Source organism: Protopterus annectens, chromosome 5.part0 (genome assembly GCF_019279795.1).
Source record: "Protopterus annectens isolate FY-2018-M chromosome 5.part0, PAN1.0, whole genome shotgun sequence".
Lineage (NCBI taxonomy): Eukaryota > Metazoa > Chordata > Ceratodontiformes > Protopteridae > Protopterus > Protopterus annectens.
Window position 1 is genome coordinate 1088384842 of NC_056735.1, and position 24352 is coordinate 1088409193.

Genomic DNA, 24352 nt, shown 5'->3' on the forward strand with positions numbered 1-24352 from the left:
GACTGGACCCACCCACCATAGGTTCTTTTTGCATGATTCCGTTATTCTGATCAGGTGGGCCATTGGGAGCTCCTGAAGTGACCAATGGGAGAAAAGGAGCCACTGAAGAATTATCCTGTGGATTCTGGCGAGAGGAACTAACGTTCTGGTCAAAGCCACTGTCCCTAGGAGTTTCAGAACTACTTTTGCCTTTACCCTGTCCTTGGGAAGAAGGTGATGTATTTGCTGCTTGAGGCTTAAATGCTGTCGGCTGGAAGACATGCCACCATGGAAACAGTGTGTCTAGGTTTGCGGCTATGAAGGTAATATGTTGACAGGGCAACAAGGCAGATTTTTGTAAGCTGACTGTTATGCCTAACTGTGCACAAATTTCCAAAGTCACATCCCTGACTTGCTGGAGTAGGTACTTGGTGGTGGCAGTTAGATGCCAGTCTCCTAGATACAGAAACACTTGGAATTCCAGATGCCTCAAGTGAGCCGTGACTACTGCCATTCATTTGGTGAACACTCTGGGGGCTGTAGTGAGACCAAAGGGCAGAGCTCGGAACTGATAATAACTGGCTCCTAGCCGGAAGCGTAAGTGACTCCTCGATGTTCTGTCCATTTTTATGTTGTAGTACACATCTTGGAGGTCTACTGAGCACATCCACTAGTCTTTCCCTAAGAAGGGAAGTACTGACCGCAGTGTCACCACTCGGAACTTCGACTTTTTGACAGATTCGTTTAACTTGCTGGGATCCAATATGGGTCTCCACTCCCCTGTTCTTTTTGGCACCAAAAAGAATCTTGAGTAAGTTCTGAATCCTGTTTGGTCTGCGGGGACTTCTTGGAGGACTCTTTTGTCCAGCAACTATTGAATTTCTGTAGTTGCTTGCTCGCTTAGATTGGGTGGAACATCCGGTATTGTTCTGATTTATGGGACAGGGTGGCAAAAGAGAATGGAATATCCTCTGGATATTACACATTGTACCCACTTGTCTCTTGTGATAGCTTGCCAGGCTTCTGGGTATAAAGACAAACCTCCCCCGATTGCCTCCAGAGTAGAGCAGGCGGGCCTCCTTTCAGGAGCACTGACAGGAATGTCTGTGAAAGGAATCACGGTCGCCCTGGTTTTCCGGATCTCCTCTGCCTCTAGGATGTCTACCATTGTTATCTCCCTCTCTGCCCCTGGAGAAGGATTCACCTCGTGCATCTTGGAAAGCTCCTTGGGATCTTTTGAGCCACATTTTCCCACTCTTCTGACCTTTAGGGTAAGGTCTTGAAGGTACGGAAAAACATACTCCAATGGCAGAGAGAGTTTTCCCTTCCTGCTCGCATCTGGTGAGTGTGACTTTTACTTTGATTGCAAAGAGTGAGGAACCATCAAAGGGGGCGTTAGTAAAGGTAGAGACTTAAAGGGCTCCGCAAAATTGCACAAGCGCATCCAGGAGTGTCTCAAGGAAACTCCTGAACCCGCTGCCCTGCTTGCTCCATCCGCTGCATAAAATATCAGCCAAATGGAGGAGTTCACGACAGAATTTAAGGTGGATAGCTGAGAGGAGACTTTCTCATTCACCCCCGCAGCTAATGTACCTTGTAGAGTATCTCCAAGCTCTTTCAGGAGATCTCTTTGTAACGTTGTAAAGTGTGTGAGGTAATTCAGCGAAGTGTAAAAGTCGCTGACAAAGACATGCTTCCTGTACCTGTCCATCGTTTGAGATTCCTTGTTCGGAGGATGAACACATGAGGACGTGTCAGAAAGTTCCTTCTTGGTGGATGCTGCCACAAACAGAGCATCTACAGGCACACCCTTTGTGAGAAAATCTTTTATGGTAGGGGTTGACAAGAACTTGTTTGACCTCTGAGGGACTGGCTCCACAATGCCAGGTGACTCCCATGCCTTTCGACTGACCAAGTCCAGCTGACGGTTGAAATCTAAAGGCCTTCAGATACACTGACTCCTCATCAGAAGGGGTAATGGTTTTCCTGCCGCCCCTATGCTTAAGGATCAACAGGACATCTGCAAATGAGATATCATCAGAGGCAGATCGTGGGAACTCTTCTGATTCCTCAAGGTCAGTATCTGAGGTGACAGACTCATCGAGGGACTCTATAAGCTTCCTCTTGCAAGTTCTCTTCCTAGGGGGCTCCTCAGAAGGGTATTCTGGGGAGACTTTGGAAGAGAGGAATTCAACCAATGGGGGATCCTAAGGCTCTGGATCACTGTTGTCCTGTGGATGGGGTGGTGCCGAGACAGTAGCCGGTGCCTTAGTGGGACGAATGCCAGTATCCTTATGTAGAGATGCAGAGGGGTAACGAACAGTCCTCATCAGCTCGAAAGCAGATCCCACCAGTTCACAGGATGTCCTCGGCTCCGAGGAGACTGAGGACACTCCCGGCTCCAGTGAGATTGGCTCTGAGGGCGATGTGGGAGCCGAGCTCACCCGAGCCAACGCACCTAGGAGTAGACTCGGAGCCGAAGAAATTCGGTCCAGAGTCTCTCCTTGGGGCTGGCTGGAGAACCCTGGCTCCCAGACACTCCGGACGGTGCCGAGAGAGTCGGAGCAGATGTCTGTTCCGTAACCTCTGAAGGGGGACCCGAAACAGACTGTTCTACAGTAAGCGGTATCAGGCACTCCATCTCCGAGGGGACAAATTAGCTCGGAGGAGGAACAACAGTGGATGCAATAGTACTAGGAGACACCGAGACCAGATGGGTCGGATTGGAAAACAATTTGGCCAGCAGTGGCGACTTCAGGAGTCTGCGCACCTCCCACTATGTAGTCATCAGATAGGCTCCTAGTGGACCTGGATGAAAAAGAAGGAAAATGAGACTGGTCCAAAATGGGAGATCTCAAAGTAAGGGAGACCGGGGAAATGGACCAGCTCCGAGACACTTTTTTTGCAGCTCCAAAGACCTTGGGGCCGAAGAACCAGGCTCGTCTATAATGATGACCTCTGTCGGTTCCGAGGAATGTAGAGCCAAGGAGGCAGATGGTTTGGAAAGTTTTGACAATTTTTCTGGAGGCTCCGACTGAGCTCAAGAGACAGGTGATGGCCTTTTGGATGGCTTGTCCTTCTTTGAAGGAGAGGACGAAAAAGAAGTAGCACTCTACACAGACTCCTCAAAGGTCAGATTTAGGAGACCCTTGTGAATCAATCTGTTTCTCCTCTCCTGTAACACGCGTGCACTAAAGGAGTGGCAAAACATACAATCCTCCTGTAAATGAATAGACCCTAAACAGGATACACAAATGAGATGTCTGTCTGTGATTGACATCTTCTGTGTACATTTCTGACATTTTTTTAAACCCCGAAGGCTTATGTTCTCTCTCTAGATTCCTTAGACATGATAGAGAAAGTTCTCAACGGTATTACAAGGCAACTAACTCAGACATACATCATACTCTAATCTAAAAAACACTGCACATCTAGGTGAAAGATAAATTAGAAACTAACTCTGACAAAGGGAAAAGCACTAGGACCTCCAATTTTAACGGACCTAGATAACAAGGAAAGTACATCTGTGTACACTTACCATAAATGTAGCTGTTCGAGTGTATTCACTGTTGCAGTCATTACATTTGGGTAATTTGCTGGCAGGTTGCCCTCAGTCGGCCAGAATTCCAAAGTCTTGGGTCCTGTGTCGGTTGCTTTCTTCTCTTCCATGACGTCAGGTCATCAGGGGTATAAAACATGCAACCGATGCCATTTTCTTTAGTTTTTCTTGCCCCCGATGTCAGGTGCCCCCAAAAAAGTAGCAATATTTTATATATATATATATATATATATATATATATATATATATATATATATATATAAACTTTATCTTCATCTACAAGCAAATACACCACATAGGTTGTAGAAGATAGAGAAGGAAAGATAAACTGTAGAATGACAGGGGTATGGGCAGGAGGGTAAGCTGGACTGCAACAGTGAAAACACTCGAACTTCTACATTTATGGTAAGTGTACACAACTGTACTATGTTCTTTGTGTTTCACTGTTGCAGTCATTACATTTGGGTAGAATCCCAAAGCTATGGTTGGGAGGCTGGAGCTAAACAGCATTAGGTGCAGCTATAAGGCCCTGCAGCACTGCAGTGGCAAAGCCTGCCCTGGACTTAGAGAGGCAAATGGTAATGCTTTGTAAAGGTGTGAACAGAACTCCAAGTAGCAGCCTCTAGAATGTATTTGGTTGGTACTCCTCTGAGAAAGGCTGCTGAAGTAGCTGCAGCTCTGGTGGAATGAGACCTAATGCCCTTGGGCACAGGTTTACCATGGAGTGTGTAGCAGAAACGGATGCAGTGGCTTATCCACTTCAAAATTGTCTGCTTTGAGATAGCCTTTCCGTCTGATCCTGCAGCATATGACACTAGTAATTGCTCAGTTTTTCTTAGAGCTTTTGTCCTGCTCAAGTAGAATCTTAGCTGTCTGTTTACGTCCAAGGAATGCATAATTCTCTCCCCTTTGTTCTGTGGATTTGGATAAAAAGTTGGCAGATGGATTGTTTGGCTAAGAGCCACACTGGAAACCACCTTAGGCATAAAAGTAGGATTTGTCCTCAGAGACACCCTGTCTGGGTAAAATATGATAAAAGGCTCTACAGTCATGAGGGCCTATAGCTCAGAAACCCTTCTTGCTAAAGTAATTGCCAGTAGCAGGGCTGTCTTCCATAATAAGACCTTTATATCAGCGGTAGTGGCTGGTTCAAATGGAGGCAGGGTGAGCTTTTCCAACACATAACTGAAGTCGCTTGCAGGTAATGGTGATCTTCTAGGAGGCCTTAGGTTTTTGGCTCCTCTAAGATACTGCTTTAGTAAGGGATGAGAAAAGATTGGTGGCTCTGTATTGTAATGAGCCAAAATGGCAGAGGCATGGATTTTGACTGATGAGAAAGATAGGCCTTTGTCAAGCATCACAGTTAAGTATTGTAATATCTGAGGAATATGTGGTTCTGCTGTATCAGTTCCTTGTGCTCGATTCCAAGCACAGAATCTCTTCCATTTGTCAGCATAAGATTTTCTAGTACTAGGCCTTCTGGCTTCCAAAATGACATCTATCACAGCTTCACTGAGAGGTGTCATTGGTATGACTACATGATTAGCCATGCTGCCAGGTTCAGAGTCTGTAGCTGATTGTGCAGGATCTGATTGTTTTGCTGGGACGGTAGTTGTGGTCTTGGAGGCAAGGTCCAAGTTGGGTACTGAGACAAGTTCCTTAGGATTGGGTACCAGTATTGGCGGGGCCAGTCCGGGGCAATTAATATCTTTGGCTTCTCTTGTCTGACTTTTAGGAGGACCTTGGGTAGAAGAGGAAGAGGAGGAAAGGTGTAAACTGACAGGTTTTTCCAAATGAAAGACAGGGTGCCCACTTTCCATGCTTGTCTGGGATAACTCCTTGTGCAGAATGTTTTCAGTTGATAATTCTGAGGAGAGGCAAATAGATCTATACCTGGGCTCCCCATTTCTCTGTTATCATACTGAACACTTGTGGATTTAGTTACTCGTGAGGATCCATAAGGTTTCTGCTTAAATCGTATGCCAGAGTGTTCTGTTTTCCTGGCAGGAATTGAGCTTGAAGATTTATCTGGAAGGTCAAAGCTGTGTCCCACAGTGCCATGGCTAATCTGCAAAGGGGGTATGAGTGTGTGCCCCCTTGCTTGTTTATATACCACATGAATATGGTGTTGTCCATCTTTATCAGTAGTTTTCCTGGATGAAGTCCTTGAATGCTGTTAGGGCATTCTGAACGGCTAGCATCTTTCTGGTTGATTTATAGATGCATTTGACTTGGTGCCCATATGCCCTAAATGCATCCTCCTGCCATGTGGGGCCCCCCAGGCATAATCTGATGCGTCTGTTGTTAAGGTTTGGCTGGCAGGGGGTAGACTGAAGGGCCGTCCCATGTTTTGGTGACAGGCCTTTGCCCACCATAGAAACTCCTGTTGTAGGCAGGGGATGAGAGGAATCAGTTTCCAGACTGTGTGAATGCTGACTCCATAAACTTTTTAGGTACCATTAAAGTTTCCTCATATGTAGTCCTGCACATGGAATTAGTAGGATGCAGGATGCCATGAAGCCCAGAGCCTGCAGAATTTGTCTTGCAGAAGACTGGGTTTTTGTTGCCATCAGTTTGAAGTAAGTAGTCGGTTGCCTCTGTTTGTCTAGCGTGAGGTAAGCCATCTGGGCAGTTGTATGCAAGCTTGCACCCAGGAATGTTATCTTTTGAGAGGGTACCGGTTGTGATTTATTTTCGTTTATTGTGTACCCTAGGCAGGCTAGAAGCATTTTCACAAACGCCAGGTGTCGTAGAAGAGTGTCCTTGTTCTCTGCTTGAATGAGACAGTCGTCCAAGTAAGGATATATTTGAATACTTCTTTGTCTGCAAAATGCAATTACTGGTGCCAGGCACTTTGTAAAGACCCTGGATACAGTAGATAAGCCAAAGGGCAATGTAGAGAATTGGTAATGCATTAAGCCAGCCTTGAATCTGAAGTATCTTCTGCACAACTGTCTTATTGGGAAATGCATGTATGCCTCTTTTAAGTCTAAAGTCACCAGCCAAGCATTCTTGCACAGCATGGGCAGAAGCTGTTGCAATGTGAGCATTTTGAATTTTGGAATGTCCAGGTATGTTTTCAAAATCAATAAATCCAGTATTGGACACCAGGCCTTGTCCTTTCTGGGTACCAAGAACAGTCGAGTAAAAAGCTTGTCCTTTTTCCTGTTCTGGTGCTATCTGAATGGCTCCCATATCCATGAGGGACGTAACCTGTTTCTGTGCCTCTGCCCACTGTTTTTTTGGCAGGTCTGGCCAACCATTTGTCATTGGCAGAGTGTGGAAATGGAATCTGTATCCCTGTGATACAATGTTCAGTACCCACTTGTCCTGGGTTATTAACTGCCAATTTTGAGCAAAAAGTGCTAATTTTCCCCCTATGGGTGCTGCCAAAAGATAAGTGTTTGGTGTAGGCAGAGGGAAGTCATTGGGATTGCCTTCTGTAGGTTTGCTCTTTATCTCCTCCAGATTTGGAGGTGGATGCGTCCCATTGCTTTGACCTGTATGAGTCTTGAGCTTGGTACCTGGAACCCTTTGGGCATCTGGATTTGCCCCTTTGAGCTCTGACACAGGAAAGGACCAATTTTTTTTGGATGCCAGTGTCTACTGAATCTAGGTGGCTGCACTTGTAAGAAATCTTTAACAGTTTGCATAGACTTAGCTTGGTCTTCCATTTTCTTTAAAACCTCTTCTGTCTTAATACCAAACAGAGAATCATGCTGTAAAGGTGCATCTAGTAATTTAGCTTTAACATTATCAGGCAAATTTTGTTCCTTTAACAGGGCATGCCTCCAAATCACAGATCCAGTAACTGCGGCCCTGCAGGAGGTCTCTAAAGAATCAAAACCACATTGCAAAGTATGCTTTCCAACTTGTTCAGCTGCATGCAATAACAACTGCAATTCCTTACTTTCTACACATTCTGAAATCAAAATCATTTTCTGTTTCAGCAATCCCATAACATGTTGTTGGTACTTAAGCATATGAAATTGACAGTTTAAGGCCCTGACTGCCAAGGCTGCAGATGTATAAACCTTTTTTCCCCATCTGTTCAGCGCCCTGGAATCTCTGTTGGAGGGGGTAGGGTTTTTTGCTGTTGAGGCCTTGACTCCCTCAGGACCCTGTGAAATAGTTACAGGATCAGCAACAGGGTTTCTAAATAAAAATTATGAGTGTCAGGGACCCTGTATTACCAGTCAGGCTTACTGGGAGCCGGAGGTAGAGAGTCAGAGGTCAGGCTTGACTCTGAAAAAACATCATCCACAATGTCTAACACGGGGAATGGCTAAAGGCTTGTGCTGAGGGAGAAGGAGGAAATCCTTGAGCCTCTTTTTTGATTCTGAAAAGTCTTGACTCTCCCAGTGAAAATGCTCCCTCAAAGTATGCAAGGTTTCTCCAAATGAATAATACTCAGGAGGAGATGCAGATGGAACAGATTCCTCAGCATCAGAATCCTCATAGGGAGGTAAAGATAATTCCTGATCAGAAGAGGAATCAGAAGAAATAGAAACCTGATATGAAGATTCAGTCAGTGTCATGCCTAGGCCTCTTATCTGGAGGGGGATGGGTACCCCTGATCAAGGTAATAAGGTCTTCAGCCATTTTGATAATCTGTCTTTTAGGTATAGAGGCCTGTGCATGTGGCTCAGGCGTCGTTATTTTAGCTTTAGAAGGTGTCTTTGCCTTTGGTTTTGCAGCTTTCATTGGTTTGATGTAAAAATGTTGAGGTCTGAATACACACTCAGAAGCCGGTGCCTGCTCAGCGGCTCTGGACCCAACTGAGGGAGATCCATCCGTCGGTCCAATATCTTGAGTATCTTGTGGCATGCCTGACTCCACATGGGTGTCGGTAGAGGCCTGCGACTCAAAGGTAGCGGGTATCAGGGGGCTGTGAAAGCGCCTCACTGAGTACTGGCGAACCGGCGACTGGCTTAGGAGAAGTTTAGTCATCGGTTTTGGATCTCGACTGCCTTTCTCTGTCCTTTTCTTTGCGTTTTTTATGTACTCCGGTAGTTGGATTGCTATCCGACGACATCTTTGGGTAGTTTAATCTGTTGCCAAAATACTTAGATGCAAAAATATACTGACGCTTAATATTGCATTGGTTAAATCTAGCAGAAAACCGACAGCCAGGCACATTGTGGTCAGGGCCTAGGCAAGGAATACAGTATAAATGGAAATCCTTATGAGGTATTTGCTTCCCACAAGTAATACAATTATTAACTTTTTCTGACATCGGTAAAAAGCAAGAAAAAAGTTTCCCCAACGGGGTACTTAGCTTTATTGAAGACTTCGGTTCTGAAACCCAAACACAAATATTTCAGTAGTCAGTCGACCGGCACTTGCAAAATGCTTCTACTTTGGGCAATGCGCGGCAAGAAAGACTAAAGAAAATGGCGTCGGCTGCATGTTTTATACCCCTAACGACCTGACGTCATGGAAGAGAAGATGGCAACCGACGCAGGACCCAAGACTTTGGAATTCAGGCCGACTGAGGGCAACCTGCCAGCAGATTACCCAAATGTAATGACTGCAACAGTGAAACACGAAGAACATCAACAAGCACATGCAGACACTAACACTAAAAGCCCTCTAACTAAAAGAGGTGACTAAGCTCTCTAATTTAAACAAGCTAAATGATCAACTAAGCATAGTATACTAAGCAACACACCACTACAATAACTACGGGATACAAAAAGGCCTGTGAAAAAAATGAAGGCACAACAACAGCAACCAACAGCAGAAATAGATAAAGCAAGCTAAACGCTAAATCTAACTGCCTTATTCTACAAAAACGCTGTAGATGCAAGAATCCTAGAATTTTAAGCCAAGTGAAAAAAGGCAAAAACTTAGTCATGGCCAAGAAGAGCACATCCAACCTCGTAAAGTGGCAAATGAGATCTGGAGAGGTGCAACACTGCATCATGCCACGAGCCAAGTTTAAACCTTGCAGCTGTGTATTCGGCCGAGTCAGAGCTGAGGATCAGCTCCAAATCCATCCATGTAAGAATGAAGGAGAAATAGGACAACATATCATCAAGCTGCAAGTAAATATAGGAGACACCATTAAGACTCAACGGCCATCAAGAGGATAAGCACAGCATGCACAAGGCCTCATCACAGATCAAATGACAGTTTGGGTACATGTGCTGTGCTTGAATCTGGATGCCTTTTCCAGTGGGTAGATGTTTGGATGAATCCCAAGAAGTGAAAAGCAAATCTCTCAGGCTGTCAAGGGTCCGAATGGAGCGATAAGGATATAAATGGAGAGATGATAAAATCGGGAAGAAATGCAGAGTAATACTGCTGGGACTGAATTCATCCTCAAGTCTTGGTGAGTAACTCTATGAAGTGGACCCTGCTTTTACAAAATCTCTTAGATAGAAGGCTTAATGCTAAGCCCCTAAAATGTGAAAGAAAGCCTAACTCTTGGAATCATGGTTCAAAAGCAATGATGTTTATTGAAAATATAAACTAGTGACAAACTGGCCAAGGCACAAATGTCTTTAATGTAGAATTTTTGAAGCAAGTAACGGAAGTAGCCACACCTCAGGGGAGTGACTTTGACAGCAGCATTTTCAATGGATGGTTATGGTACCCAAAAACACAATAATGAAGTTACAATTCTATTTAATAATGATTTACTTAACCACTACAACCCACTACCCCCTTTCTCCAGATGGCAATGGAGATGAACACCTGCACAAACTCTAATTTCATGCACACACTTCAAAGTAAATACCTGAGCTAACAGTGTTTTGAGGAAAAGACTGAACTGGGTTAAGGACGGTTTTTGAACCAACTTGCTGGTTGTAAGGGCACTCATTCTTTGTGAAGACTTAAAGCTTGGACAGCCTTTGTCCTGATATATTGGAGGACATCACCAGTCATCCCTCTGCATAAAGGTAGACCATCCACTGACCTGGGAAATTACAGACCCATAAGCTTGACTAGTCTTATATGCAAAGCCATTGAAAGGATAATCATGGACCTGATAAGTAATGACACAGAAAACCTCAAAACACTGGACTCGACCCAATTCGGCTTTGTAAAGGGCAGTTCATGCCTACTGAATCTGGTAGATTTCTCTGAGAAAGTCACTAAGGATACTGATGATGGTAAAACAGTACATACCCCCTACTTCAACCTGGCCAAGGCATATGACAATTCTTCACTCAGGTGGTATACATAAATTCACAAAACTGGGCATAAATCCCTACATTACCACATGGATAGCCAAACTGGCTCACGGACAGCACATGTGTGGTTAAAGTGGGTGAATCAAGACCCAGCAAAAGGCCAGTTACTAGTGATGCATCATAGGGCTCAGTGCTGGGACCACTCCTGTTCAGAATATACTTCTCTGAAGTCAACGCTAATGTGCAAGGCCTCTAGATGACTAAGTTTGCTGATGACTGCAGTCTAGGGCAATCAGGGAATCTCCCAACAATGTAGATATCCTTCAGGTAAGGTCTACATCAGACAAATGATTGGTGCCAGAAACATGGCATAAAACTAAATGTGAAAAAATACATCAAACCATTTGGGAAGTCAAACAGCCCTGCAAATTACAACATCAACAGCACACCACTAAGGGTAGACTCAGAGGTGAGAGATCTAGGTACACAGATAGACAGTAGCCTGAACTTTGACTGGTGTGTGTACACAGTGGTGAGAAAAAATGTTATGTGCTCACCATAACATTCCATCTGAGTAGTTCTACTTCATTTGTCTTCAACCTGTGGGTCTTCGGACCTGACACGGACGCATTTTCCAGCTACGGCTCTGCGCTCCATGTTCCTCCCCTTACCCATATGCAATACCTACAAGGCATTCAAATCCAGCCCAGATGGATCTGCTACACATCCACAAGTCAAAGAGCATGGAGATCACCTGATCTAGGGATCTAAACATACTCAGCAACTCAAACAAAACATGCTGGACAGAGAGAGACCTGTTTCTTAGAGACTGCCCCTTCTTTCGAACAGGCTTCCTATTCATATTAAACAGAGCCCTTCCCTGGCCCTCTTCTAATGCAATTTGGATCAATGGATAGGGAATCGCAAATTCACACCTGGGGTAGTGTTATGTCTCTTATGGACAGGGGCAATCTGCAAGATGCTCAATGCGTAGGCATAAATCCATTCCATCCTCTTGCCTCTAGGGGCCACATATAGGGTAAAACTTGGGTTATATTGGCTAGGCTTGTAAGGGCCCTTAAACCATTACCCTAGAAATCTCCTATGAATCTTGTGAGCAAAGGCTATCAAGAACACAACCTTCTAAGAGGTGAACATTACAGCCAGTGAGAAATCTGGTTCAAATGAAATTCTGTCGAGCCTATTATTCATGAGGCTCAAGTCCGAAGAGGAGATAACGGATATTCAATGATTAGGCAGAGATGTACAACCACTTTAAAGGACTGTTTAATCAGTAAGCTCTGTGCAATATTTCTGCCCCCTAAAAGGTCAAGATGTAGGAAGATAGCAGAAACATGCGCCTTGACACCAAGACATATTAAAAGGTCAAAAGTAAGGAATTAAACGACAAAGGGCTGATGACACTCTAATCAGATGGAGAACATACTCTGTTTGGAATATGTCAGCAAGTAGCAGGCTCTCTTGAAAGCTATTACCTCTAAAACCCCTCTAAACACCTGCTAGAATAATATAGTGGGAGCAAGAGATCTCAAGAAATCATGTCCCAAGACACAGCACAGACCTTCTTTGACATATACTGGGATAGTATTCTTTAGGACCCTAAAACCTCACCCTTCTCAGCCATCAAAGAACAAGAATTAATGCAAGAGTTTTATAACCCAGCTCTTACCTAACAAAGGCCCAGAGCAAGGCTGTCTTTGTCTGAGGTTCTGGTTCCCTACAATGAGATGATGGCTCCATTAGCAAAACAGTCTCTACATGCCCCTTGGGTGTCGAGTTAAATGGAACATCTGAAGTCTACATACTGGACATTCTTACGTCAATGATCATTATGATGCTGGAGTTGGAAATGCTGACCTAGTAACCACTTTGTGCCTAATGTCAAGAATTTGACTACCGCTTAAATTTACTTCATGCTTTGTTTTCCAAGGAGGCAGAGAGAGTGAGTTAGGAATGCCCTTCACTACAGTCCAATGAGGACTCTTCCTGGGACTTGCCCAATAGACAAAATTGCTACCTCATTAAAAGGGCTCTGTGGTTGGGTCCTATGCATTATGTGTATGTTTTACTACTCTGGTCTTTTGACAGATAAGCAACTATGAGGTCCTCAATGCCCCCTTTCCTTGTGTGTGTGTGTATATATATATATATATATATATATATATATATATACGTGTGTGCATGCATATATATGTGTATACGTGTGTGTGTATGTATACATATGTATATATGTGCATCTGTGTGTCTATGTGTATGTATGTATGTATGTGTGTGTGTGTATATATATATATATATATATATATATATATATATATATATATATATATATATATATACACACACACACACACACAAACACACATTATATATATTGTTTGTGTCTTTCGGCTTTTCCCGGTTAGGGGTCGCCACAGCGGAACTCCGGTCCGCTAATGATCGGCAGTTGATTTTTACGTACCGGCTTGCCAGGCCTGACGCACAACCTTCAACGAAGGTACGCCCATTCACGCATGTCTCCACGCAGAAGACGCTCTAGCTAAGAATCGAACCAGATAGCGTCTTACTGTGAGGCGACAACGTTACCGCAGCAGCACCACCGCAGGTTTTATATATATAAATATATATATATATATATATATATATGCGGTGTGTGCGTGTGCGCGCGTGAATGTGTGTGAATCCTCCCCAGACCACAGCCTCATAATGGCATAGCCTGTCTGAGACATTGTGAGTGCAATAAGACTGCGCCATGGATCAATTGATGGGGCACTAGCACCAGGGGAAGCATATACCAAAAAAGGCTCTTGATGTTCGCACAGGCATGAAAGTACAGGTGTGTAAAATCTTACAACACTAGATTATCCCTCTCTTCACTGTTGCAGTATTCTTTACATACAGGATCTGCCAAGCATAGCCCAACACCAGGATAACAAAGCCCTTATGTCACACACGTGCTCCCCGCATATGGTGTAGGGAATATAGGTGTCATACGGATGCAAACACTGAACTGAAAAGACCGAAGTGGAACAGAATACCCTCATGGACAAGAGAGAACATGTACATCTAGAAGGAAAAAAGGGTCAGAAGGAAAAAACAGGAAGGACCCCTTGGCCAGAAGGGCAACAGAAATACAGGGCAAGATCTAGAATAGAAGGGGAAGGAGGGAGAAACCAAATACTGCAACAAAGAAAAGGAGGACATCTATAGGATACATTTCCATAAGAACAAGACATCTGATTAAAGTGAGAGCCCAAAAATATAAGAAATGGAAGAGAGGTCAAACTACAACTTTCAAAACTGAAATAAACAAGCTGGACAAAAAATTAACCTTAGTGTGAGACAAGACTATATACATTTTCTTCAATATTTTCATGAAGATATTGAGCACAACAGGAAACCTTTTTATAGATGCACAAGATATGGAAGGAGTAAATAGATAGAAACTGATAGTGTGTGTAGATTTTAAATTTTTTTCTCAAAAGACAACAGATTATAGATATATTTACAAAATCTTACGCAAAACAGTTTGGCTCCATAAAGTGGTTGAAAAGTTGTCCTAGCAACATCAAGGTAACCACAGATACTGGAATCAAATTAGATGATACTGAAAATGAACTGCACAAACTGGATCCAAAGAAAGGAGAGGGAGGAGACAGAATTGGCAATAATGACCTGAGAACACTTCAGCTTACAGTACCATTACATCTATTACTTACTAGGTCATATAAGTATAGGGAGATTTCTCAAGATTGGAGACCTGCATTTATTAAACCTTTCTTTAAAGGAAAGCAGAGTAGGCAAAACACAGAGTCATACAGACTCCTATTTTCATGTTGTGGAAAATAATGGAGAAGGTAACATTGGATAAGTTGTCAGAATTGGATAGATTGGGACTTGAAACCATACATCAGCACACATTTGTTGAAATATATATCTATTACCACCTGTAATATTGTGCTGTGATGTAATTTATACAGATTTAACTTTGGCATTTGACAGGGTCATACACAGAACACTGATCAATAAATTAGAACTAGGTATCGATGTACTCTTGATAAGATGTATAGCTGCATGGGTTACAAATAGGACATGGCAAATATCATACAGCAACTGGACAAGTGAATTCTTGGTTACACAGTCAGGGTGTCCAACAGGTGTATGTCCTAGACCCCTACTTGTTTAGATTGAATCCTCCAGACCTAACTTTTTCAGTTGAGGTGTTCTACAGTCTATATGTAGATGACCTGAAATTGGGTAAAGTGATTACATGTGTTACAAATGAGGCAGGTCTGCAAAATAACTTGACTAAATGAACTATTTGGGCACAGGAGAATAACATGCTGGTAAAGACATCAAAAACTAAGCATACAAGACTTGGGAAACAAATTGAAAGGTGAATATTTAATACAGCACACAGTGATTGAAACTGTAGATTCATTTAAGGACCTGGGTACATGGGTAGATCCAGCTTTTGAGTTTTTTTCTAATCACATCAACCAATTGTTTAATGGTAGTTATAAAACTACAGGTTGTACAAAAAGATTTACAAAGTCTAGGAACAGAAATGATGAAGACATTGTTAGTTACATTAGACCCAAACTTGAGTATGGATCAGTAATATGGAAACCTTATAAGAAAACAAGCATGGGTAAACTGGAAGGAGTACAGCAGAAATATACCAAGGCTATCCATGGATGTGAAAATTTAAGTTACTATGAAAGACTACAATATCTGAAATTGTACAGTGTCTCTCATAGATATCCAAGAGGAGATATATTCAGGTATACAGCTCATTTAGAGACAACTATCTTTGGGAATGTTTGGGGTTATCAAAAAGTACTAGAGAATCATCAGACAACCTATGTGTAAAGACTTCTCATCTTTGCTTTGTCACGGATTTCAAACTGTACAGTTCATCAGATGTGGAACTGAAAGCACAACTGCAAGTTGTCAAAACTTTTTTCAGATGATATAAGAATGTCATTTGGTCTTGATAAATGTGCAAAATCAACCTTTAAAGCATGAAAACTGCAGCACCAAGAAAACATCAGTTTGGGACAAGAATGTGATATAAAAGAACTTGAGCAAGTGGGATTGTATAAATATTTGGGAACTGATGATCAACAATAAAACATGAACAATGCGAATAAAACTTAGTAAGGAATATTTTAGAAGACAAATTAATCCTGAAAACAGCGTCGACATCTAGCAACAAAATTCAAGCAATAAACCAATTTGCTCTTCCTGTCCTAACTTACAGTTTTGGAATGACTGACTGGCCCCAAAACGTGCTGGATAGATTAGACAGGAAAACAAGAAAGCTTCATGCTCACCAAATTAAATTTGATCACATGTACAGATCTGCAATCGTTGGACTGCACACTTATCTGTTGACCTCACAAGATCCAAATGTAGCGAAAGTTTTGAAACATGAGGAGACTAAATCTAAGATGACTTCACTGCTTAGTCTAGCAGAAGCATATTGGCGTCAAGTAGGAATGGAAATCAAACCAGAAGTAGATAAAAATCAGGCAGCAACTGAATGTGCCAAAAAACAAAAGGAAGAATATAAAGTAAGGGACCAGATGAGAAGGCAAGAAATGTGGAAAATGCACTAAATATAGTTGCAAGTATAGAAAACTTCTGGAAGAACCGCATATTGATCAGAAATGAATGCAGGAATGGTTAAGGAGAGGTGAATTGAAACCAAGAGATGAAAGGTTAATATTGGCAGCCCAAGATAGTGGGCTGCATACACATTGGTTTACAAAGTCCACTGAACATGTGGGAGAAACAGATAAATGTAGGTTTTGTAAAACAGAATTGGAAACAGTTGCACACCTCGTTGTTGGTTGTGACATACTAATGGCAGAAAGACTATAAACTGAAAGGCATAATAATGTGGAAAGACTGTTGTAATGGGGATTGTGCAAACATTACGGTATTGAAGTGGCTGAAAAACATTGGAAACTAACCATAAAGCATTACAGAAAATGATAAAGTCTACATCACATGGGATGACCCATTACCAACAGTTCAAAGGGTAGATGCTAGAAAAGCAGATAGAGTGGTCCAGAAAAGTTGCAATGATCATTGAAATTGCCACAAGCATTGACTATCGTGTCTCACCTAGAGAGAGACACAAAGTCATAAAATATCAGGATTTGCAGGCAGAAACTACACCAATGTGGAACAACAGGTCCTATAACAGACTCTACAATCGTACTTCGATACATTATCAATACACACAACTCCGGACAAACTGTGAGCAGTACTTCTAGCTGACATGAAAGACTGAAATAACAATAATTTCATGAACTTTAATCGCACTTTGACTTGGGTCCATTCCAGTTGTGGTATTAGAAACCCAAAAGATTTAGAGAAATTAAAAAAAAAAGATTACTTTTTTCTAACCAAAAAAAAAAAAAAAAAGAAAAATAACAAAAAAAAAAGTACTAGTTTAGATATTTTTAAAAGCAGCTTGGGCACTTATTATGGGAACAAGTGTTTTGGTATATTGGCAGGCATTAATGCCTGTACCCAAAATATTTATATGTATATACGTATGTATGTATGCATTGTTATGGTAAGATTTCACACAACTGTATTACATATCTTTCAATACCACTGTTAGTATTCTTTACATAATGGACTGTAAAGAGCCAAGAAGAAACCTGGGAGAAAGAAGACACAGAAGAGTCCTCCACAAACTCATACAGGATAGCTCTAGCAAACCTGCCCTGGCCCTGCAAACAGCATCCAACCTGTAATGTTTATTGAAAGTATGAAATGAGGACCAAGTCGCAACCTCAAGGATGGAAATGGTACCCAAACCTTTGAAAATGCACCAGGAAGCAGCAGAGAACAGTTGTGTACACTTACCATAAATGTAGATGTTCAAGTGTATTCACTGTTGCAGTCATTACATTTGGGTAATCTGCTGGCAGGGTGCCCTCAGTCGTTCTGAATAACAAAGTCTTGGGTGTTGCGGTCTCCTCTTCCATGATGTCAGGGGTATAAAACATGCAGCCAACACCATTTTATTAAGTTTTTCTTGCCCCAGATGTCAGGTGCCCCCCCAAATGGGGAGCAAAAAAAAAAAAAAAAAAAATTTTTTTATGTGTGTATACATATATATATATATATATATATATATATATATATACATACATACAGTAAAAATATATAAATGCACTTTTAGAAACAAACTTTACCTTCATCTAAAAGTAAATACACCACAGAGGCCAGTCCAGAGCAACTAGGATCATTTTTGTTTTTTCCCCGTCTGACTTTTGGAAAGACCTTGGAGAGTAGAGGCAGAGGGGGAAAGGCATAGACTGATAGGTTTTTCCAGCTGAAGGATAGGGCATCCGATTTCCATGCATTTTTTGTGATGAGTTCTTGTGCAGAATTTGTCCAACTGTTAATTTTGGGGAGAGGCAAACAGATCTATGTCTGGTTTACCCCATTTCTGTGTTAACATGCTAAAGATTTGTGGTCCAGTTTCCATTCATGCGGGTCCATAAGATTTCTGCTTAAGTCGTCTGCCAGAGTATTTTGTTTTCCTGGCAGGAATTGAGCTTGAAGATGTATATGGTAAGTCAAGGCTGTATTCCACAAGGCCATGGCCAGTCTTGCAAAGGGGGTAGGAATGTGTAACCCCCCCTGCTTACGTACCACATAACTGTGGTGTTGTCCGTCTTTATCAGTAGTTGTCATGGATGAAGCAAGTCCTTGAAGGCTGTCAGAGCATTCTGAACAGCTAGCATCTCTTTCTGGTTGATATGCAGATGCATTTGGTTTGGGCTCCATTTGCCCTGAATGCATCTCCCTGCCAGGTCGGCCCCCCAAGCATAGTCTGATGCATCTGTAGTTAGGGTTTGGGTGGCAGGGGGTAGAGTGAATGACAGTCCCTTGTTTTGCTGACATGTCTCTGCCCACCAAAGAAACTCCTGTTGTAGGCAGGGAATGAGGAGAATGTTTCCAGACTGTGACAATGTTGACTCCATAAACTTTTTAGTTACCACTGGTTTCCTCATATGCAGTCTCACATATGGAATTAGAATGCAGGATGCCATGAACCCCAAAGCCTGCAGAATTTGTCTTGCAGATAATTGGGTTTTTGTTGCCATTTGTTTGAAGTATGTTGTCAGTTGCCTTTGTCTGGCGTGAGGTAAGCCATCTGGGCAATTGTATTCAAGCTTGCACCCAGGAATGTTATCTTTTGAGAAGGTACCAGTTGTTGTGTGTGTGTTTAGCAAGACATGCCAAACATTTGGCCTGCAACTCTACTCCTCTCACTAGTTCCTCAAAGCCATCAATCTGAGACAAATAAAAGTATGCCATCCTATTTCTCTGGGTGGCCATGCTGAAGCAGCAGCACTTACAATACTTCAACTACATTCTGTTCTGTCTCTTGAATAAAACAAAGAGCACTATTCCTGGCTCATGATCTAGTGACTTCAACACCAACTGGATGGTTTCAAGAAATGAAGACTAACAGCGGGAACTTTTCCTTGACGCACAGAATGATTAAGATCTGAAGTATGCATATGGGAGAAAAGAAATGAATATGTCAACCAAGCCCAGTAACTAGCATCATGTCATAAGCTGACAGGAAACAAGACTGCCCAAGGGCACATGAAAAAAAAATAGAAAATTTAGAAATTTGCCAAACTAGAGATATCAGAATTGTAAATTCCCCACCATTTCAGAAGTGAGGAGGTAATAAAGCCTTGTCTACAAACCAGATGACCAGAGTCTGATGAGCAGCTCAGGAAGCTTGATCATGAGGGTAGGAAAGAATGGTCATGCCTGAGCTGGGGAAAAGGAAAATGATGGGCAGATCCTCTGGTGGAGGCCAGTGCTTGGAGCAGGATCACCATGACATGGTGGAGCACTGAAGCTGTGGCCACAGCAGCTCAGTGAACATGCCTGGGAGGTCACACCTTATGACTCATCCAGGACAATACGACTCAGCATGGGGCAGTGTTAAAGCCAGTAAATATCCCTCATTGGCATCTTGCTTCACCTGTCCCTCTCCACAGTGTAAACAGCTGCACACCCTACAGCATGTGCTGGGGAAGGAGGTGCTCCTTGCACAAGGTCATCTCCCAGCAGGGAAATTCTCCCAGTGCAGGTCACACCAGGGAGCCTGCCAAGGCACTGGAGATGTAGAACAGGAACATGAAGTCAACAGTGGTGAAAAAGTAAAAAGAATAACACCATACACAGTACATTTTTCTGCAGTTTGCCTCAGAAGAATGCTTTCAAAATTAGGTTGCCTTCAACAAAGAGAAACAAAATGGCAAGTTCCATCTTAAATTTTAGAATGCACCACAGTAACTGCAGGACTGAGGAAGACTAAGAAAGTACAGTTGTGTACACTTGCTATAAATGTAGATGTTCGAGTGTATTCACTGTTGCAGTCATTACATTTGGGTAATCTGATGCCAGGTTGCCCTCAGTCGGCCTGAATTCCAAAGTCTTGTGTCCTGCGTCGGTTGCTGTCTCCTCTTCCATGACGTCAGGGGTATAAAACAAGCAGCTGACGCCATTTTCTTTAGTTTTTCTTGCCCCAGATGTCAGGTGCCCCCAAAAAGGTAGCAAATATATATATATATATATATATATATATATATATATATATATACACACACACACACATGCATCAATATAAACTTTACCTTCATCTACAAGCAAATACACCACATAGGTTGTAGAAGATAGAGAAGGAAAGACAAACTCCAGAATGAAAGGGGGATGGCGGGCGGGTAACCTGGACTGCAACAGTGAATACACTCGAACATCTACATTTATGGTAAGTGTACACAACTGTACTATGTTCTTCGTGTTTCACTGTTGCAGTCATTACATTTGGGTAGAATCCCAAAGCTATGGTTGGGAGGCTGGAGCTAAACAGCATTAGGTGCGGCTATAAGGCCCTGCAGAACTGCAGTGGCAAAGCCTGCCCTGGACTTAAGAGTAGAGAGGCAAATGACAATGCTTTGTAAAGGTGTGAACAGAACTCCAAGTAGCAGCCTCTAGAATGTCTTTGGTTGGTACTCCTCTGAGAAAGGCTGCTGAAGTAGCTGCAGCTCTGGTGGAATGAGACCTAATGCCCTTGGGCACAGGTTTACCATAGTGCAAGTAGCAGAAATGAATGCAGTGGCTTATCCACTTTGAAATAGCCTTTCCTTCTGATCCTGCAGCATATGTCACTAGTAACTGCTCAGTTTTTCTTAGAGCTTTAGTCCTGCTCAAGTAGAATCTTAGCTGTCTGTGTACAGCCAAGGAATGCAGAATTCTCTCCCCCTTGTTCTGTGGATTTGGATAAAAGGTTGGCAAATGAATAGTTTGGTTAAGAGCCACACTGGAAACCACCTTAGGCATAAATGTTGGATTTGTCCTCAGAGACACCCTGTCTGGGTAAAATATGATACAAGGCTCCACAGCCATGAGGGCGTGTAGCTCTGAGACTCTTCTTGCTGAAGTAATTGCTAGTAGCAGAGCTGTTTTCCATGATAAGAACTTTATATCAGCAGTAGCAGCTGGTTCAAATGGAAGCAGGGTGAGCTTTTCCAACACAAAATTGAGGTCCCATGCAAGTAATGGTGATCTTCTAGGAGGTCTTACATTTTTGGCTCCTCTTAGATACTGCTTTAGTAAAGGATGAGAAAAGATTGGTGGCTCTGTATTGTAATGAGCCAAAATGGCAGAAGCATGGATTTTAATTGATGAGAAAGATAGGCCTTTGTCAAGCATCTCAGTCAAGTATTGTAATATCTGAGGAATATTTGGTTCTGCTGTATTAGTTGCTTGTGCTCAATTCCAAGCATAGAATCTCTTCCATTTATCAGCATAAGATTTTCTAGTACTAGGCCGCCTGGCTTCCAAAATGACATCCATCACAGCTTTACTGAGAGGTGTTGTTTGTATAACTACATGATCAGCCATGCTGCCAGGTTCAGTGTCTGGAGATGACTCGGCAGGATCTGATTGTTTTGATGGGGCAGTAATTGAGGTCTTTGAGGTAAGGTCCAAGATGGGTATTGAGACAAGTTCCTTAGGAATCTTTTCAATTGATAATTTTGAGGAGAGGCAAATATATTTATGTCTGTGCTCCCTCATTTCTTTGTTATCATGCTGAAGACTTGTGGATTTAGTTTCCACTCGTGAGGATCCATAAGGTTTCTGCTCAAATAGTTTGTCAGTGTATTTTGCTTTCCTGGCAGGAATTGTGCTTGAGGATGTAATTGGTAAGTCAAAGCTGTGTCCCACAGTGCCATGGCAAATCTGCAAAGGGGGTAGGAATGTGTGCCCCCTTGTTTGTTTATATACCACATGACCGTGGTGTCCGTCTTTATCAGTAGTGGTCCTGGATGAAATAAGTCCTTGAAGGCTGTCAGGGCATTTTGAACAGCTAGCATCTCTTTCTGGTTGATATGTAGATGCATTTGTTTTCGGGTCCATATGCCCTGAATGCATCTTCCCGCCATGTGGGCCCCCCAGGCATAATCTGATGTGTCTGTTAAGATTTGGCTGGCAGGGGGTAGAGTGAGGGCCCGTCTCATGTTTTGGTGACATGCCTTTGCCCACCATAGAAACTCCTGTTGTAGGCAGGGAATGAGAGGAATCATTGTTTCCAGACTGTTGACAATGTTGACTCCATAAACTTTTTAGGTACCATTGAAGTTTCATCATATGCAGTCTTGCATATGGAATCAGTAAGATGCAGGATGCCATGAAGCCCAAAGCCTGCAGAATTTGTCTTGCAGATAACTGGGTTTTTGTTGCCATCAGTTTGAAGTAAGTAGTCAGTTGCCTTTGCTTGTCTGGCATGAGGTAAGCCATCTGGGCAGTTGTATTCAAGCTTGCACCCAGGAATGTTATCTTTTGAGAGGGTACCAGTTGTGATTTCTTTTCGTTTATTGTGTACCCTAGGCATGTTGGAAGCCTTAATACCAAACAGAGTGTCATGCTGTAAAGGTGCATCTAGTAATTTAGCTTTAACATGATCAAGAAAATTTTGTTCCTTTTGCCAGGCATGCCTCCTAATCACAGATCCAGTAACTACGGCCCTGCAGGAGGCCTCTAAAGAATCAAAACCACATTGCAAAGTATGCTTTCCAACTTGTTCAGCTGCATGCAATAATTCCTGCAATTCTTTATTTTCTGCACATTCAGAAATCAACATAATTTTCTGTATCAGCAATCACATAACATGTTGTTGATACCTGAGCATATAAAACTGGCTGTTTAAGGCCCTAATTGCCAAGGTTGCAGATGTATAAACCTTTTTTTCCCATCTATCCAGTGCCCTTGAATCTCTGTCTGAGGGGGTAGGATTTTTTGCTGTTGAGGCCTTAACTCCCTTTGGACCCTGTGAAATAGTTTCAGGGTCACCAGCAGGGTTTCTAAATAAAAATTTGTGAGAGTCAGGGACCCTATAATATTGGTCAGGCTTGCTGGGAGCCGGAGGTAAGGAGTCAGGGGGTCAAGCATGACTCCGAAAACACATCATCCACAATGTCTAAAACAGGGGGTATAGCTAAAGGCCTGTGCTGAGGATGAAGGAAATCCCTGAGCCTCTTTTTTGATTCTGAAAAATCCTGACTCTCCCAGTGAAAATGCTCCCTCAAAGTATGCAAGGTTTCTCCAAATGAATAATCCTCAGGAGGTGAAGCATATGGTACAGACTCCTCTGCATCAGAAACCTCATAGGGAGGAATAGATAATTCCTGATCAGAAGAGGAATCAGAAGAAATAGAAACCTGATCTGAAGATTCATAATCAGTGTCTTGCCTAGGCCTCTTATCTGGAGGGGGATGGGAACCCCTGATCAAGGTAATAAGGTCTTTAGCCATTTTGATTATCTGTTTTTTAGGCATAGAGGCCTATGCACATGGCTCATGCATCGGTTTTTTAGTTTTAGAAGTTGCTTTTGTCTTTGGTTTTGCAGCTCTCATTGGTTTGATATAAAAATGTTGAGGCCTGAATACACCCTCAGAAGCTGGTGCCTGCTCGGCGGCTCCGGACCCATCCGAGGGAGATACATCCATGGGTCCAATACTTTGAGTATCTCGCGGCATGTCGGACTCCACATGGGTGACGGTAGGGGCCTGCGACTCGAAAGTAGCAGGTATCATGGGCTGTGAAAGCACCTCACTGAGTACCGGCGAACCGGCGACTGGCTTAGGTGAAGCTTTGCCCTCGGTTTTGGATCTCGGCTGTCTCTCTTTGTCCTTTTCTTTGCGTTTTTTTATGTACTCTGGTAGTCGGATTGCTATCCGACGACATTTCTGGGTAGTTAAATCTGTTTCCAAAATACTCTGAGGCAAAAATATACTGACGCTTAATAGTGCGTTGGTTAAATCTAGCACAAAACCGACAGCTAGGCACGTTGTGATCAGGGCCTAGAAAGGAATACAGTATAAATGGAAATCCTTATGAGGTATTTGCTTCCCACAAGTAATACAATTATTAACTTTTTCTGATATCTGTGTGGAGCAAGAAGTAAGTTTCCCCAACGGGGTACTTAGCTTTAGTGAAGACTTTGGTTCTGAAACTCAAACTTGCATATTTCAGGAGTCGGCTGACCGGCACTTGCAAAATGCTTCTGCTTCGGGCACCGCGCGGCAAGAAAGACTGAAGA

The 24352-nt window shown here is 42.7% G+C and overlaps 1 protein-coding gene across 1 annotated transcript in view; it reads right to left on the minus strand.

The window, feature by feature from the left end:
* The window catches only part of MAP4K4 (mitogen-activated protein kinase kinase kinase kinase 4), a 3343981-nt gene that overhangs the window by 2143987 nt on the left and 1175642 nt on the right, over positions 1-24352 (minus strand). The gene's annotated exons all lie outside the window — the stretch shown is intronic.